Source organism: Mus musculus, chromosome X, assembly GCF_000001635.26.
Source record: "Mus musculus strain C57BL/6J chromosome X, GRCm38.p6 C57BL/6J".
In the NCBI taxonomy this organism is placed as follows: domain Eukaryota; kingdom Metazoa; phylum Chordata; class Mammalia; order Rodentia; family Muridae; genus Mus; species Mus musculus.
This window is the reverse complement of record NC_000086.7, coordinates 80,831,526-80,844,925: the sequence shown is the minus strand read 5'-3', so window position 1 is coordinate 80,844,925 and position 13,400 is coordinate 80,831,526.

Below are 13,400 nucleotides of genomic sequence, written 5' to 3'. Positions count from 1 at the left end.
TCTATACTAATATAGCAACATGCAACCAGTATGTACAGTGCAATGGTAAGTCATATATATATATATATATATATATTCATAATTTCAGAAAATGTTTCATTTCTTTGACATAAAAACTCTTTCACATGTTAAATATTTTGTAAATGCACACCATGCACATTAGCTTTATGCTTTTTTTTTCACTTTTGAGGAGAATCCAGTATGAATATAGTAGTCTTATATTGTTGCAACTTGGCATTTTTCATTATCATAATTGTTGGGTATTTTTTAGAGGAGAAAATATTTTTTAATTTAAATTTTTAGTTATTTTATTTATTTACACTTCCATTATTGCCCCTCTTTGCCACCCCTCCCACAGTACCTCCTCCCATTCATCTTCCCTTGCATGTGAAATGTGCGACCCCCAGCCAGGCCTCACCCTTCCCTGGTGCCTCAAGTCTCTCTAGGATTAAGTGCATCTTCTCCTTCTGGGGTCAGACCAGGAAGATCTCTGTGATATATGATCCAGGGTCCACAGTTTAACCAGTGTATCCTTCCATTTGGTAGCTCAGTCTCTGGGAGTTCCCTGAGGTCTGGGTTAGTTGAGTATGATGGTCTTCCTGTGGGGTCACTTTCTCTTCAGCTTCTTCAATCCATCACCTAATTCAACCATAGGTATTCCATTACTTCAGTTCAATGGTTGGGTGTAAGTATCTGCCTCTGTCTCAACCAGCTTCTGGTAGAAGCACTCAGAAAACTGCTGTGGTAGTCTCCTGTATGTAAGCACATCATAGCATCAGTAATAATGTTAGGCCTTGGTCCCCTGCCATGAGAGAGATATCAAGTGGGGCCTGTCACTAGAGCACATTTCCCTCAGTTACTTCTCCATTTTAGTTCTTGCAGTTCTATTAGAAAAGAACAATTCTCCATTGCCATGCCTGTAAATCTTTCAGACAGGAACAATTATGAGTCAGAGTTGTGAATGTGGAATGCCACACTCCCTCATTTGATGCCCTGTCTTCCTGCTGGAGGTGGGCTCTATAGGTCCAGTGACAGGCCCAAAGTGGGATCCAGGCAAAGGGAGGTCGCAAGGCCAGACACTATTACTGAGACTATGGAGTACTCACAAAAAGGGACCTAGCATGACCCCACTCTGCAAGACCCAATAAGCAGCTGAAAGAGCTATATATATATATATCCAACCAATGGACAGAAGCAGATGACCCCTGTTGTTGACTTAGGGAAGGCAGAAAAATGATGACGGGCGATCCTGTGGAAGGACCAGCAGTCTCAATTAATCTGGACCCCTGAGATCTCTCTCTCTCTCTCTCTTTTTTTTAATATTTTTATTAGGTATTTTCCTTATTTGCATTTCCAATGCTATCCCGAAAGTCCCCCATACTCTCCCACCCCCACTCCCCTACCCACCCACTCCCATTTTTTGGCCCTGGCGTTCCCCTGTACTGGGGCATATAAAGTTTGCATGTTCAATGGGCCTCCCTTTCCAGTGATGGCCAACTAGGCCATCTTTTTATACATATGCAGCTAGAGTCAAGAGCTCTGAGGTACTGGTTAGCTCATAATGTTGTTCCACCTATAGGGTTGCAGATCCCTTTAGCTCCTTGGGTACTTTCTCTAGCTCCTCCATTTGGGGCCCTGTGATCCGTCCAATAGCTGACTGTGAGTATCCACTTCTGTGTTCGCTAGGCATACACTAGCAAGATTTTGCTGAAAGGACCGAGATCTCTTAAACAGGACCACCAAACAGGCAGCATACACCAAGTGATAGAAGGCTCCCAGCACACATAAGCAGAGGACTTCTGGGTCTGTGTTCAATCAGAGATGATACATCTAACCCTCAAGAGACTGGAGGCTCCAGGGTGTTTAGAGGACAGGTTGGGGGGGGGGCAGGAAGGAGACAGGGGGTAGAGGATTCTCCACCCCACAGGCTTCCTAGCATGCCCAGAATATTAGGATCATTGGTGAGTAGAACACAACATCTGTTCCAACAGAACCAGGGTGCCTGGGGCCAGCAGGAGCACAGACACAGTAACCCTGTCCAACCAGTGGCTCAGTTCCTTCTGGTCAGCATCAGCTCCAGACCACCTTGGGTCAGAACTCAGAGGACAGTCCCACTGTCTCCAGAGGACTCTACACCCCACAGGTGCCCTAGCACGCCCAGGATCTTAAGATCACTGGTGAGTAGAACACAAACATTTGTTCCAACAGAACCGGGGGCGTTTGAGGGCCAGCAGGAGCAGAGACACAAGAACCTCTACCTACCAGTGGCTCAGGTTCATTCTATTTGGTGCTGGTCTACCTTGGTTTCGAACTCATAGGACAGTCCCATGGTCCCCAGAGAAGGTACCACTTCCAAGAACTCTAACACGCCCAGAATCTTAGGATACCAGGATACCAGGATCTTGGTCACACCAGGATTTCAGGGTCTCAGAGGAAGCTTGACTGCCAAGAACTCTGACACACCCAGAATTTCAGGTACACAGGATCCCAGAATCACAGGATCACAAAGAAACCTGGACTCTAAGAAGTTCTGACTCAACTGGGATTATAGGAAGGACAGACTCCAATCAGATATATCAAGGGCAGGGAATACTTGAGAAAAATCAGATGGCAGGAGGCAAACATAAGAACAGAGGGAACAGAAACCAAGGTTACTTGGCATCATCAGAACCCAACTCTCCCACCATAGCAAGTCCTGGATACACCATCACACTAGAAAAGCAAGATATGGATTTAAAGTCACTTCTCATGATGATGATGGAGGGCAATATGAAGGACAGTTGGGGAGGAGGGCGGGGGGAGGGTATAGAGAACTTTTAGGATAGCATTTGAAATGTAAATGAAGAAAATATCGAATAAAATTGTTATATAAAAATACCCTTTTCCCCATCCATTTACCTGCAAAACTCAGGATGTCCTCGTTCTTAGTAGCTGAGTAGTATTCAATTGTGTAAATGAATTACATTTTCTTTATCCATTCTTCTGACCTGGGACATCTAGGTTGTTTCCAGCTTCTTACTATCACAAATAAGGCCGCTATGAAAATAGTGGAAGAAGTGCCCCTGTGGCATGGTTTGGCAACTTTAGGGTATATTCCCAAGAGTGATATAACTGAGTCTCCTCCTCTAGCAGGAAGACAGGATATCAAGTGAGGGATGGGGTTGCCATCCCACAGTCACATCTTTGATCCATAATTGTTCCTGTCTGAAAGAATTACAGGGATGGAAATGGAAAGGAGCCTGAGGAAAAGAAGGTCAAACAACAGGCCCAATGTGGAATCCAGCTCAAGGGGAGATCCCAAGGCCTGACACTATTTCTGAGGTTATGGAGAGCTCACAAAAAGGGACCTATCATGACTTCTACAGAAAGACCCAACAAGTAGCTGAAAGAGTCAAATACAAATATTTGCACCCAACCAATGGACAGAACCAGCTGACCACTGCTGTTGAATTAGGGAAGGCTGGAAGAAGCTGAGGAGAAGGGTGATTCTGTAGGAGGACCAGCAGTCTCAGTTAATCTGAACCCCCGAGATCTCTCAAACACTGGACCACCAAACAGACAACATACACCAGCTGATATGAGGCCCTCAACACATGTACAGTAGAGGAGTTCTGTGCCTGTATTCATTCAGAGATGATATACCCAACCCTCAAGAAACTGGAGGCCCCAAGGAGTTTAGAAGTCAGGTGGGGTGGAGGGTAGAGGCATCTATGTGGAGATGGGATGTGGTGGGGAGGAGGTGTGGGATGTGGAGCTGCTGGAAGGTAGATGGGGGGTGATGGGGAATGGGATATGGAGTGTAAAAAATAAATTAAAAATAAAATTTAAAAAAATTCCTTAAAGAAATATAGGACAACACATAAAAACAGATGGAAGAATTGAACAAAATCATCCAGGATCTAAAAATGGAAATAGAAACAATAAGGAAATCAGAAAGAGAGACAACTCTGGAAATAGAAACCCTAGGAAAGAAGTCAGGAGCCATACATAGATCCAAGCATAACAAACAGAATACAAGAGATAGAAGAGAGAATCTCAGGTGCAGAAGATAACATAGAAAACATTGACACAACAATCAAAGAAAATAAACAGGACACAACATTTTACTGCATACAGGAAAACTGCCTCTGTGACAAAGACAGACACTATCTCTGAGTAAAATACTGGAAAACAATTTTCCAAGCAAATGCTTCCAAGAAATGAGCTGGGGTAGCCACTCTAATATTGAAAAAAAAATTGACTTTCAACCTTTGATAAAGTTATCAAAAAAGATAAGGAGGGACACTTCATACCCATCAAAGGTAAAATTTAGCAAGATGAAATATCAATTCTGAACATCTCTGGTCCAAATGCAAGGGCAACCACATTCATTAAAGAAACTTTAGTAAAGATAAAAACACACATTACACCACACACAAAAATAGTGGGAGATTTCAACACCCCATTCTCATTAATGGACAGATCTTGGAAACAGAAACTAAACAGAGGCACAGTGAAACTAACAGAAGTTATGAAACAAATGAATTTAACTGATATCTATAGAACACTTTATCCTAAAACAAAAGGATATGGCTTTTTCTTAGCAACTCATGGTACCTTCTCCAAAATTGACCATATAATCAGTCACAAAACAGATCTCAATAGATATAAAAATATAGAAATAAGCCCATACATCCTATCATATCACCACTGATTATGGTTGGTATTCAATACCAACATAATTAATAGAAACCCCACATACACCTGGGAGATGAACAGCATTTTACTCAATGATAACTTGGTCAAGGAAGAAATAAATAAAGAAATTAAAGATGTTTTATTGTTTAATAAAAATGAAGCCACACCATACCCAAACTTATTAGACACAAAAAAAGTAGTCCTAAGAGGAAAACTCATAGTTCTGAGTGCCTCCAAAAAGAATCAGGAGAGAGCATAAATGAGCAGCTTGACAGCACACCTAAAAGCTCTAGAAGAAAAGGAAGCAAATTCACCCAAGAGGAGGAGATGGCAAGATATAATCAAACTCAGAGCTGAAATCAACCATGTGGAAACAAAAAGAACTATACAAAGAATCAATCAAACCAGGAGCTGGTTCTTTGAGAAAATCAATAAGATAGATAAACCCTTAGCCAGATTAACTAGAGGTTACAGGGATAGTATCCTAATTAACAAAATCAGAAAAGAAAACAGAGATATAACAAAAGAATCTGAGGAAATCAAAAAATTCATCAGATCTTACTACAAAAGCCTATACTCAACACAACTGGAAAACCTGGATGAAATGGACAATTTTCTAGACAGATACCAGGTACCAAAGTTAAATAAGGATCATATTAATGATCTAAACAGTCCCATATCCCCTAAAGAAGTAGAAACAGTCATTAATAGTCTCCCAAAGAACAAAAGCCCAGGACCTGTTGGGTCTAGTGCAGAGTTCTATCAGACCTTCAAAAAGGACCTAATTACAGTACTTCTCTAACTACTCCACAAAATAGAAACAGAAGATTTTCTACCCAATTTGTTTTGTGAAGCAACAATTACTCTGATACTTAAACCACACAAAGAGCACACAAAGAAAGAGAACTTCATATAAAGAAAATATCTAATTAAAAAAAGAAAGAAAGAGAACTTGAGAAAAAAAATCCCTTATGAATACCGAGGCAAAAATACTCAATAAAATTCTCGCTAACAGAATCAAAGAACACATCAAAATGTTCATCCATCATGATCAAGTATGCTTCATCCAAGACATGCAGGGATGTTTCAATATATGGAAATCCATCAATGTAATTCACTGTATATACAAACTCAAAGTCAAAAACCACATGATCATCTCATTAGATGCTGAGAAAGCATTTGACATAATCCAACACCCATTCATGATAAAAGTCTTGGAAATATCAGGAATTCAAGGCCCAGTTCTAAAGATAATTAAAGCAAAATACAGCAAACCAGTAGCCAATATCCAACTAAATTGTGAGAAACTTGAAGCACTCACACTAAAATCAGGAATAAAACAAGAGTGCTACTGTTTCCCTCCCTATTCAATTGAAGTCATAGACAGAGAAATTAGGCAATAAAAGGAGATCAAAGGAATAAAAATTGGAAAGGAAGAAGTCAAAATATCCCTATTTGCAGATGATATGATAATATATATAAGTGGCCCCCAAAGTCCCATTGGAGAACTCCTAAACAGATAAACAACTTCGGGAAAAAGTACATGGATATAAAATTTACTAAAAAAAAAAAAAAAAAAAATCAGTGGCTGTTCTCTACAAAAAAGATAAACAGGCTGAGAAAGAAATTAGGGAAACAACACCCTTCACAGTAGTCACAAATAATATAAAATATCTTGGTGTGACTCTAACTTAAGGAAGTGAAAGATCTGTATGATAAGAACTTCAAGTCTTTGAAGAAAGAAATTGAAGAAGATGTCAAAAGATGGAAATTCCCCATGCTCATAGATTGGCATGATTAATTGTCCTGAGCTTTGTCCCTGCCCGCAGGAACGCACACAGGACACAAGATCCTTTCATGGCTACCCTTTATTACATCTTGAGGAGAAAGGCGAAAAGGCTCAGAAACGTGTTGCTTAAATACCCTCTGGTGTGACATGTCTAACTATGACTGGTAACTCCACCCATGATCTCCCAAGCCCCGGGGTGGGCTAGTGACTTTGGCGGGCTTTTGCTCTTAGCACATGCACATATAGCTTGTTCTTTGTTTAGGTGGCATAAGGCACTGCAGAGCCAGCACCATCTTATGATGGTAAATGTTATTGTGGCTCTCCACAACAAATATAGTAAAAATGGCTATCTTGCCTAAAGCAATCTACAGATTCAATGCAATCCCTATCAAAATGCCAACTCAATTCTTCACTGAGTTAGAAAGGGCAATTTGCAAATTCATCTTGAATAATAAATACCTAGAATAGTAAAAACTATTGTCAACAATAAAAGAACCTCTGGTGGAATAACCATGCCTGACCTCAGGCTGTACTACAGAGCAATTGTGATAAAAACTGCATGGTACTAGTACAATGATAGACAGATAGATCAATGGAATACAATTGAAGATCCAGAAATGAACCCACACAACTATGGCCACTTGACAAAGGAACTAAAACTGTCCAGTGGACAGAAGACAGAATTTTATTTTATTTCATTTCATATTTTCAATTTAATTTTTTATTAGTAGATATTTTCTTTATTTATATTTCGAATGTTATCCACTTTCCTAGTTTCCCCTCTAAATTTCCCTTTCCCCTCCCCTTCTCCCTGCTCCGCATCCCATCTAATCCTATTCCTGGTCCTGGCATTCCCCTATTTTGGGGCAAAGAGCCTTCACAGGACCAAGGGCCTCTCCTCCCATTAATGACTGACAAGGCCAACCTCTGCTACATATGTTCTACCATGTGTTTTCTTTGATTGGTGGTATAGTTCCAAGGAGTTCTGCGGTTACTGGTAAGTTCATATTGTTGTTCCTTCTATGGGGCTTCAGTCCCCTTCAGCTCTCTGGGTATTTCTCTGACTCCTTCATTAGGGACCTAGTGCTCCATCCAATGGATGACTGTTATCATCCACTTCTGTATTTGCCAGGAAGTGGCAGAGCCTCTCAGGAGACAGCTATATCAGGCTCCTGTCAGCATGCTCTTGTTGGCACTTGCCTAATGCTGAAGACAACATTTTCCACAAATGGTGGTAGTTCAATTAGAGGTTAGCATGTTGAAGAATGCGAATTGATCCATTCTTATCTCCTTGTAAAAAGCTCAAGTTTAAGTGAATCAAGGAACTCCAGATAAAACCAGAGACACTGGAACTTAAAGAGGAGAAAGTGGGGAAGAGCCTCAAAGATATGGGCACAGGAGAAAAATTCCTGAACAGAAGAGCAATGATTTCTGCTGTAAGTTCAATAATAAACAAATGGCCAATTTTCTGAGGAACTGCCAGACTGATTTCCAGAGTAGTTGTACAAGCTTGCAATCCCACCAACAATGGAGGAATGTTCCTCTTTCTCCACATCCTTGCCAGCATCTGCTGTCACTTGAATTTTTGATCTTAGCCATTCTGACTGGTGTGAGGTGGAATCTCAGGGTTGTTTTGATTTGCATTTCCCTGATGATTGAGTATGCTGAGCATTTTTCCAGGTGCTTCTCAACCATTCAGTATTCCTTACTTGAGAATTCTTTGTTTAGCTCTGCGCCCCATTTTTTAATGGGGTTATTTGATCTTCTGGAGTCCAACTTTTTCCGCGATTACCTCTCCTGGTCATATTTCCAGAAGATGTTCCAACTGGTAAGAAGGAAACATGCTCCATTATGTTCATTGTAGCCTTATTTATAATAGCCAGAAGCTGGAAATAACCCAGATTTCCCTCAACAGAGGAATGGATACAGAAAATGTGGTACATTTACACAATGAAGTACTAGTCAGCTATTAAAAATAATGAATTTATCAATTTCCTAGGCAAATGGATGGACCTGGATGGCATCATCCTGAGTGAGGTAACCTAATCACAAAAGAACTCACATGATATGTACTCACTGATAAGTGGATATTAGCCCAGAAACTTAGAATACCCAAGATACAACTTGCCAAATACATGAAACTCAAGAAGAACAAAGACCAAAGTGTGGTCACTTTGCCCCTTCTTAGAATTGGGAACAAAACACCCAAGGAAGGAGTTACAGAGACAAAGTTTGGAGCTGAGACGAGAGGATGGACCATTTAGAGACTGCTGAAACCGGGGATCCATCCCATAATCAGCCCCCAAATACTGACAACATTGCATACACCAGTAAGATTTTGCTGAAAGTCCCCTGATATAGCTGTCTCTTGTGAGGCTATGCCAGTGCCTGGCAAACACAGGAATGGATGCTCACAGTCAGCTATTGGATGGAGCACAGGGCCTCCAATGGAGGAGCTAGAGAAAGTACCCAAGGAACTAAAGGGGTCTGCAAACCTATTGGTGTAACAGCAATATGAACTACCCAGTAACACCAGAGCTCGTGTCTCTAGCTGCATATGTAGCAGAAGATGGCCTAGTTGGCCATCATTGGGAAGAGAAGCCCCTTGGTCTTGCAAACTTTATCTGCCTCAGTACAGGGGAACACCAGGGACAAGCAGTGGGAGTGGGTTGGTAGGGGAGTGGGGAGCAGGGCGTGGGGGACTTTTGGGATAGCGTTTGAAATGTAAATGAAGAAAATGCCTAATTATTAAAATATACAAAATAAAAAAAATGAATCAACAAATGGGACCTCAGAAAATTGCAAAGCTTCTGTAGGGCAAAGGGCAGTGTCAATAAGACAAAATGGCAACCAACAGATTGGGAAAAGATCTTTACCAATCCTAAATCTGATAGGGGCCTAATATCCAATATACATATATAAAACTAGGAAGTTGGACTCTAGAATACCAAATAATCCTATTAGAAATGGGGTACAAAGCTAAACAAAGAATTCTCAACTGAGGAATTCTGAATAGCTGAATACCACCTGAAAAAATGTTCAACATCCTTAGTCATCAGGAAATGCAAATCAAAACAACCCTGGGATTCCATCTCATAACAGTCAGAATGGCTGTGACAGCAGATGCTGGTGAGGATATGGAGAAAGAGGAACACTCTTCCATTTTTGGTGGGATTGCAAGCTGGTACAACTACTCTGGAAATCAGTCTGGCAGTTCCTTAGAAAAATGGACAACTTCTACCAGAGGATCCAGCAATAGCACTCCTGGGCATATATCCAGAAGTTTTTACAACTTGTAATAAGGACACATGTTCCACTATGTTCATAACAGCCTTATTTTTAATAGTAAGAAGCTGGAATGAATCCAGATGTTCCCCCAATAGAAGAATGGATATAGAAAATGTGGTACATTTACACAATGGAGTACTACTCAGCTATTAAAAACTATGAATTTATGACATTCTTAGACAATTTGATGGATCTGGAGGATATCATCCTAAGTGAGGTAACCCAATCACAAAAGTACACACCTGATATGCACTCACTCATTACTTGATATTAGCCCAAAACTCAGAATACTCTAGATACAATTTGTAAAACACATGAAACTCAACAAGGAAGACCAAAATGTGGACACTTCAATCCTTCTTAGAAGGGGGAACAGAATACCCATGGAAGGAGTTACAGAGACAAAGTCTGGCGCAGAGACTGAATGAATGACCATCCAGACTCTGCCCCACCTGGGAATCTATTCCATAAAGAATCACCAAACCCAGACACTATTGCAGATTTCAATAAGAGCTTGCTGACAGGAGCTTGATATAGCTGTCTCCTGAGAGGCTCTGCCATTGCCTGATGAATACAGAAGTGGATGCTCACAATCATCCATTAGACAGAGCACAGGACCCACAGTGAAAGAGCTAGAAAAAGTACCCAAGGAGCTGAAGGGGTTTGCAGCCCCCTAGGAGGTTGCAAATATAAACTAACAACAATATGAACTAACAAAAAAAAAATAAAAATACATGGAGGGACTCATGGTTCTAGCTGCATATTTAGTAGAAGATGGTATAGTAGGTTATGTATGTGAGGAGAGGCTCTTGGTCCTGTGAAGGTTCTATGCTCCCGTATATGGGAATCCCTGGGGCAGGAAGTGGGAGTAGGTGGGTTGGGGAGCTGGTGTAGGGAGGAGAGGATAGGGGATTTTCAGAGGGCAAACTAGGAAAAGGATAACATTTGAAATATAAATAAAGAAAATATCTAATAAAAAAGAAATTTAAAAATTATCTAAAGAAAAAAGAAAAAAAGAAAATGGTATAATGAAATGCATTGTTTTGAATACTAACTGAAAAAAAAAACAATATAAATGCCAGGAAAAAGTAGTTTTATATGGCTCATTTTTTCTTTCAAAATTTTGTTTTAACTTTTTAAAATTTGGAGTCTTTATAATTTCACTGACCTACATTTTTCTCATTTTGTTTCATTCTAGAATTTTCTAGTATTATCTACTATATTTAGCTCCTTAATCCATTTAGTGTTGATTTTAACTGGTGACAGCTGTCTGATTTAATTATTTTGTCCAATTTTCCTAATAAAACTTTGCAGTGCATGTATTAGTATCTTCATTGAAATTCAGATTTGATATGTAAATTAACTGGTAGGCTCTCTATGATATTCCATGTGTCTATTAGTCTGTTTTGTTGTGCTTCTTTGAATTTTGAAGTTTTTAAAAATATTTTTAAATCAGGCAATGTAATATTTCCTGTTTTGCTCTTTTTATTCATTATGGCTCTAGCTATGCCTGTATTATTTTCTAGTTCCATAAATGTATATTTATTCTTCATTATTATATGAAGAATACCATTAATATGTTAGCAGTGATTTCACTGAATTTTTAAATTGTTTAGGAAGTAAAGGTACATTAATCGCATTACTTCTTTCAGCCTATAATCATCTGACCTATTTAAACTTCTGTGTGTTCTCTTTAGTCTACTTCCATAAGATTGTATATATTTCATTGTAGAAATATTTCACTTATTTATCTAACATTATTCTGGGCTTTCCATTTCTGACAACAACAACAAACACATCAAAAAACCCAAAAACCAAACCAAAACAAACAAACAAACAAAACCCCAAAAAGCATAGAGCCAGATTGTTTTAGAGCACAATTCAACTAAACTTTCAAAGAATTAGTGCAAACACCTCTCAAATTATTCTTCCAATTAGGGACAGGAGTAATATTGTCCAGTTGACTTTTATGAGTCCATAGTTACTCTAGTTCCCAAACCACATAGTCAACAAGGAAAGCAAATTCCACACCAATATCCTTCATGAACTTAGATGCAAAAATAACCAATAAAATTATTTCCAAATGAAATCCAAGAACACATGAAAAAAGTTCATTCACCATGTTCAAGTAGGCTTCATCACAGAGAAGCAGGTGTGGTTCAGTATTAACAAAACAAAACAAACAAACAACTCAAAACAAAACAACAAAAAACAAAAACAAACAAAAAAACCAAGAAGTGATGTATTATATAAACATACAGAAAGAAACAAACAGTGATTTCATTAGATACAGAAAATTCCTTTGAAAATAACAACACCCCTTCATGATACATGTCCTGGTGACTACAAGGGTACAAAGGCCAATAAATAAGGAGACAAAGTGTGGAGCAGAGACTGAAGGAAAAGCCATCTAGAGACTGACCCACCTGGGGATCCATCCCATATAGAGTCACCTTATGCAGACACTATTGTGGATGCCAACAAGTGCTTACTGACAGGAGCCTGATATAACTGTCTACTGAGAGGCTCTGCCAGAGCCTGAAAAATACAGAAGTGGCTGCTCCCAGCCAACTATTGAACTGATCATAGGAAAAAAACAAAAAACAAAAAACAAAAAACAAAAAAACAAAAAACAAAAAAACAGTATCAACCAACCAGAGCTCCAAGGGTCTAAACCACTAACCAAGAAGGAAGGACACATGGCTCTATCTGTATATATAGAAAAAGATGGCTTTGTTGGGCATCAAAGGGACAAGCATCCCTTGGTTTTATTAAGGCTTGATGCCCCAGTGTAGAGGAGTATGAGCAACGGGAGGCAGGAGTGGTTGGGTGGGTGGGTGCCTACTCTCATAGAAGTAGGATGACGGGGGATGGAATAGTGAGTTTCTGTTGTGGGGGAAGTCAGAAAAGGGGATAAAATTTGAAATGTAAATAAATAAAATAAATAAGTAAAATATCTAATAAAGTAAATAATATACAGACAATTTACAGGACATCTTTTTTAGCATCAATTTAAATCTAGAATAACTCAAAGCAATTCTACTAAAACCAGAAACAAGAAGTTGTTTTCCACTCTGTCCATTTTTATTCAATATAATACTTAAAATAGTCACTAGACTAATAAGCCAATTGAAGGAGATCAAGGTGATACAAGTTTGAAAGGCAAAAGTCACAAAATCATTATTTGAAGATCATATGATAGTATACATAAGTGACTCTAAACAATTCCACCCTGGAAATTCTGTCTGTGATAAATGTTTTTGGTAAAGTAGCTAGTACAAACTTCCCTTAACAATCAGTACTCCTTCTATATACAAACGCAAATAGGACTAAGAAAGAAATCAGAGACACAATACCTTGCACAGTAACCTTAAATAATATAAAGTATCTTGAGACAACACTAACTAAACCTTGAAAACCTATGAAAGAAACTTCAAGAGTTTGAAGAAAAGTTCAAGAACATGTAGGTAATGGAAAGATATTTCATGTTCATGGATCTTTATGATTAATATATTAACAACTATATACATATACAAATACATATGTGTGTATGTATGTGCTCCATCTTACATCTGTCAAAATGGGTAAGATCAATAACATAAGGTGATAGTGCATGCTGAGAAGTATGTGGAGCTCAGGGAACATT